This window comes from Notamacropus eugenii, chromosome 1 (genome assembly GCF_028372415.1).
Source record: "Notamacropus eugenii isolate mMacEug1 chromosome 1, mMacEug1.pri_v2, whole genome shotgun sequence".
NCBI classification, from domain to species: Eukaryota; Metazoa; Chordata; class Mammalia; order Diprotodontia; family Macropodidae; genus Notamacropus; species Notamacropus eugenii.
This window is the reverse complement of record NC_092872.1, coordinates 572,814,020-572,820,433: the sequence shown is the minus strand read 5'-3', so window position 1 is coordinate 572,820,433 and position 6,414 is coordinate 572,814,020. Positions and strand designations below refer to the sequence as shown.

The window sequence follows — 6,414 nt, the reverse complement described above, 5'->3', positions numbered from 1 at the left end:
AATGTATAATATATGAACAGAAGTTTAAGACTGTGTGCCATACTTCACTAAGTCAAAATTATGTGTCAGATTGACAGATTATAAACATAATGGAATCTTTTATCCTCTTCACATTCTGTTCAGTTGTGTAGTGATAAAACATATGGTCTTCTGTAAAAGAAATAAACTTTTCTCTTTCATATTTTCATCAAGAATACTTTTTATACACATATAGTGCATTCTCATAAAGATATTATGAACATGTAGCCTCATTCCTTAGTGAATCCATGTACATTTATTGAGGAGTACATTTATTTATTAAAGAGGACGGTCTTCCCTAATTGTTCTGCCAATAGTATGCAAGCAACAATATATTCTTGATGAAATAATCTCTGGGAGTACTTTTGGAAGTATTCTGTCTCTATTTGTGTACTGGATTGTCATGTCACGTTCCTGACTAATACTGAATTTTTCATTCAAGTTAGCCCACTTATTTATGTCACAAAAACTGTTATCTGGCCATTCTTTTTCTATTTTGTGCCTTTTCATTTGCTACTTTAAAGTATGGTGTTGTAGGAAGAGAACTTGGCTTGAAGCCAAGGAATCTGTGTCCCAGTTCTAGTTCTGCTCTTTCGACTACCTGCCTATGCTCAGAAAAAGTATTCAATATCTCTGAGTCTTATTTTCCTCATTTTTAATGTTAAGGGGTTGACAAGATAGTTGTGGATGTGCTATGTAGTTTTAAGCTGATAAGATGATAATTGGATTCTCACTAACTCTTCTCCCAGAGACTTCCTAATGGTTGGTCAGTGACAAGCTTGTGCTGCCCTCCTTTCTATTTCCTATTAGCCCAGGGAACCGCTGCACATCTTTATCATGCATGAGTGCATCTCTATCCATGTTGACTAAGCTGGTGTCCAGATTGGCAATGCCTGTTGGGTGCTGTATTGCCTGGAATATGGCTTCCAGACTGATGGGCAGATGCCAAGTGACAAGACAAGATGACTCTTTCAACACCTTCTTTAGTGAAACTGGGACTGGCAAGCATGTTCCCCATGCTGGATTTGTAGACCTGGAACCAACTGTTATTGATGAAGTTTGAGCTGGAACCTACTGCCAGTTCTTCCATCCTGAGCAGCTGATCACTGGCAAAGAAGATGCCGCCAATAACTACACCCATGGACACTATACTATTGGCAAAGAAATAATTGACATTGTTCTGGACAGAATTCGGAAACTTACTGATCTGTGCACAGATCTTCAGGACTTCTTGGTTTTCCACAGGTTTGGTGGTAGGACTGCCTCTGCTTCACCTCTATGCTGATGGAATGTCTGTCCACTGATTATGGCAAGAAGTCCAAGGTGAAGTTCTCCATTTACTCAGCCCCTCAGGTTTCCACAGTTGTAGTGGAACCATACAACTCCATTCTGATCACTCACACCACTCTGGAGCACTCTGATTATCCCTTCATGTTAGACAATGAAGCCATCTATGATATCTGTTGCAGAAACCTTGACATTGAATGCCCAACCTATACTAATCTGAATCATCTTATTAAGCAAATTGTATCCTCCATCACTGCCTCTCTCTGAGTGGATGGTGCTCTGAATGTTGATCTGACAGAATTTCAGACCAGCGTGGTGCCCTATTCCCATATTTATTTCCTTCTGGCTACATATGCCCCAGTCATCTCCGATGAGAAAACCTACCATGAGCAGTTGACTGTAGCAGAGATCACCAGCACTTGCTTTGAGCCTGCCAAACAGATGCTAAAATGTGACCCTCGTCATGGTAAGTACATGACTTGTTGCCTGCTCTGTCATGGTGATGTGGTTCCTGAAGATGTCAATGCTGCTATTGCCACTATCAGGACAAAGCGTATCATCCAGTTTGTGGATTGGTGCCCAACTGGCTTCAGGGTTGGTATCAATTACCAGCCTCGCACTGTGATTCCTAGTGGTGACCTGGCCAAGGTACAGCTGGCTGTGCGCATGTTGAGCAACACTACAGCTGTTGCTGAGGCCTGGGCTCGCCTGGACCACAAATTTGATCTGATATATGCCAAGTGTGCCTTTGTCCATTGGTATGTGGGGGAGGGCATGGAGGAAGGAAAGTTCTCTGAGGCATGAGAGTATATGGCTGTCATGGAGAAAGTTTATAAGAAGTTTGGAGCAGATAGTGCTGATGGGGAAAATGAAGGTAAGGAGTATTAAATTTGTCCATTGTCTTTTTCTTTATACTAGGTCTGTCTTTATTTTCTGTTTTGTGAAAATGTCCTCTGTGATCGTTAAATGTCAATAAAGGTGTGATACTTGCAAAAAAATGATATTTGGAATTGAAGAAATTTAATTTTATCCATAAATAATATAACATTCTTTTGATCCCTAGATCTAGTCACTTATGAGGGTTCCTTTTTGTTTGTTTATTTGTTCATTTTGGAATTCTGATTTAGATTTCACAACATGATTTCATTATCAGATTTGATAAACATGTCATCTATTGTTTCATCAAAAGAAATATTAAAATATAGATTAGCATATGACCATGGAAAATAATGTGTCACTTCACAAGTGGGTTCCCTATTATCTATGTCCACATTACTCCATCCTGTCCACAGAGATCTCAGTGGAAACTTTATCAATTACTTTATGAAAGAAATGTATATTATATATTCAGAATTCTCATGGTTGCCCAGGAAATTTTTTTTCCAAAGAAAGGAAGTTGAGACACATTGGCATGACCTGTTTTTGATGATGTCATGTTATCACCATCTGCTTTTAGTGATCATATTTCCTGTTTCTAAATTCTCACTGAACATTAATTTCATAATACAATCTATAATTTTGTCAGTACTTGAAGTCAAGCTCATAGGCCAATAGTTTGACGACTCTCATTTTCTTTCATTAAAAAAATAGGCTGTTTACTCTACTCCATCCCCAATTCTATTTTCTGCAGTTTTTTTTTTCAGATCACCTATAATGATTTAGCAATCATATATAACAGTATTTGCATTACAATGAGATAAAGCCTCTGTTGATCTGGTAACTAACCAATTGAAAGTATAGAGGCTCTCTTAAGATCTCCATTTCCCTTGGTTTCAATTAATTAATAACAGTTTTTGTTCTATCTTTCCCAGTTCAAAAATCATTCTTTTTAGCAGAAGAAACAAATATGGGAAAAATTAATTTTTTTCTCATTTTAATCCTATAACATCAGTACACATACACCAAGTAACAAGCTTTTCACATATTTCCTAAATAGTTGTTTAGTTGTCTTTAAAATTCAAAAGTCCCAAATCATCCTAAGTGTATGAATTTCTGATATTATGACTCTAGGATTTAATTTATCTTGATTAATCTTTGATTTATCTCAAGTTACCTGATCTTGCTTACATTACCTATAGATGTCTGAAGGAAACAAAAACAGCAAACAAAAATGCACTTAAATTTTTCTGTAAGTTTCTTCTTCATCAACATGAGCATATTTAGATGACTCCCACCTAAATGGGAATTATAATTTCATCCTCATTGGATATGAATTTCAATTTATATAATGTATCCTTTATTTTCTTTTATGTCTTTGGACCTCTGATAGTTTTTGACTTGAAATCAAGGACATATAGCAATTTATGTCTGACTTTCTGCTTCTGCCATACACTTTTTCTTTCTTTCTTCCCTCCTTCATTCCTTCTTTCCTTCCTTCCTCCCTCCCTTCCTTTCTTTTTCTTTCTTTTCTTTCTTTCTTCCTTTCTTTTTTCCTTTCTTCTTTCCTTCCTTCCTTCTTCTTTTTCTTTCTTTCTTTCTTTCTTTCTTTCTTTCTTTCTTTCTTTCTTTCTTTCTTTCTTTCTTCCTTCCTTCCTTCCTTCCTTCCTTCCTTCCTTCCTTCCTTCCTTCCTTCCTTCCTTCCTTCCTTCCTTCCTTTCTTTCTTTCTTTCTTTCTTTCTTTCTTTCTTTCTTTCTTTCTTTCTTTCTTTCTTCCCTTCTCTTCTAACTTTAGTAATCAGTTCTTATTTTGCTGGGCAGAATAAAATCCAGAATAAGCACTATCCTCATCATGTCCTCCAAATTTTAAAAGAAATTGTCATTAAGAAGTAGTTAGAGAACTAGTCAAGGTGTGCCAGCTCTCTAGAATATATTGAATATGGCTACAAAGGAAAGAAAAAACTTATCAGTTTTCTCAGAGAGAGCAAGAGGAAACTAGCCTATGTCTAAATACCTCAACTACTAATAATCATCTTGTTTTCACTGTGATCTGTTTTCAGAATCCTTATCTATTTCTTCCTTCTGTCAACATGATCCATGATAGTCTTCCTATAGCCCTGTGACAATATTGCTTTCCCTTCACTCACTGTTACCTAAAACTTATGCTTGTCCTCCACAAAACTTAGCTTCCTCTTCTGGTAGCTTTAGAGACAGAAGACCTGAGTTAACTGTATTCACTTGGAAAAGTCAATTTATTTTGCTCCCAAAGTTTCATTGCTTAAAAAAAAAATGAATTTTGGAAGAGAAGGTTTCATAAGTGTCTTCCGGGTCAAGGAATATAAAATCATATATTATGTTTTTAGTATTTGTAATTATGATCCCCTTATTTAGCTATTCTATTCCCATCAAAAATATATCATTCTATCAATACATTACAGTTTCACATTATACCCCAGGCAAACTAACCTGTTTAAATCAATAATAATCACTCACTTTGTTCATTATGTAAAGTGTTTGTAAATAGGCATCTGAGGCCATGAATTTTACTGCTACTTCCCCTACCCCAATTGGTTCACTTTTCCAATGACATTCATTTTCATTTATTGATCCTGCTGATATCTATATTCCATGTGATATATGTGTTTGTTGCTATAATTCAGTGCTGATTTTTCTCTGTCACCCTACAATTTTACCTTTAAGTCATTTTAATAAGATATCTTCAGAAAAATATATTTTCCATGGCCCACATTGATGCATTTCTTCCTTGATCAAGTCATTATTTATTTACCTTAAAACATAAGCAAGTATCCCAAAATAAAAATCTTGTCTTCAAAAACCTTGATCAAGTGATGTTTCTTTTTTTTTTGTTATTTGCTATACACAAATATATATTTCTCTTTCATGAACCCTACTGTCAAAAAGTATAGAGTTGAAATAACATTTGTTCCTCTAAAGTGTTCACTTTTTTGTCCAGGAGTGGATCAGTACAAGCAATGCTTTCTGACCTCCTGCTGGTAGTATCATTTAATAGAATCATAAAATCATTTCCCCCATATAACTTACCACATGTAGGTTGTGGTCATCAGTGTGGAGATGAGAACACATGATGATGAGATTCTTTGCCATTTCAATAATTACTTTGGGTGATTATGATACAGTTAACTGTCAAGTTAATGCCATTATAGAATCGCTCACCTATGTGTATATACATAAATACAGATATCAATACTTCCCCTACTGCATTAGATCCATGATCTTTCTCTTCTGGGAAGTCTCTCCAATAGTGCAGAAGGTAATCCATCCATGCCTGCCCATTCCATGTGACTCATTGTATTTCAAAATAAATATGAATATGCATACACATTTATACTCACCTAAATATACATGTCACACCACTGTCCTTGACCATTGGCTTGTGTGCATTCATATTTATGTTTTCAGGTGAATGTCTGATTGCCTAACTGAAGGGACTATGCTTTATACTTCCTAGTACACCATATAGCATGTAAAAATTATATAGGAAAAAATAAAGAATGCTTGATTGCTCTTTATTATTTATGATTTTATTTTTTCACATATTATAGCATTTCAAAAGAAAAATTTAAAAAACTGTGTGATAAAGAAAAATTAACAAGAGCATCCATGAAGTTATGTCCTCAAAATAAAATACACTTAGCAAGAACAAAGAATTTTCCTTACTGGTGAGAAATGCATCTAATGATCCCTTTACAGGAGTTTAAAATTACATTTGTGGGAAACATGATTCTATCTGACCTGCTTCTGTTTTAATTTGCAACTAAATCAAGTCAGGACTATAGCTCACTACCTGCAAAGGAAATAAAACACAAACTGCTATGAATGAACCTCTCTCAATACAATGCAGCAAAACAGAGTCTATCGGTGACCAGAAATTTTAGATCCTTAAAATTTCATTGATGCTGTAATTTATAAAAGTATCTTAAAAGAAATCAGTTTCACATGCATTAATAGTGGGGCAGGAGATGCATTGATATTTATAAGATATACAAATTTGGCCCCCAAGTATGATTCATTTTTTCTTTCTACTGTCATCATCAAAAGCCATTTTTTTTACAAGATTTGCAAGTATTAAAATATTTATTGATAAAAAAAACAAATGTGCTAAACAGAACACAACATATCTCCTTTTTTCATTTGTTTCATGGGTTTGATAGTTGGGTATGTGGTCTCGGTGTTACAAATATTTGGTGTTAT

General features: G+C 35.1%; 1 pseudogene; it reads left to right on the top strand.

Annotated features, from left to right (window-relative positions):
* The first annotated feature begins 855 nt into the window (after window positions 1-855).
* LOC140527698 (tubulin alpha-1C chain pseudogene) lies at window positions 856-2,193 on the top strand (annotated as a pseudogene).
* Window positions 2,194-6,414: the final 4,221 nt, after the last annotated feature.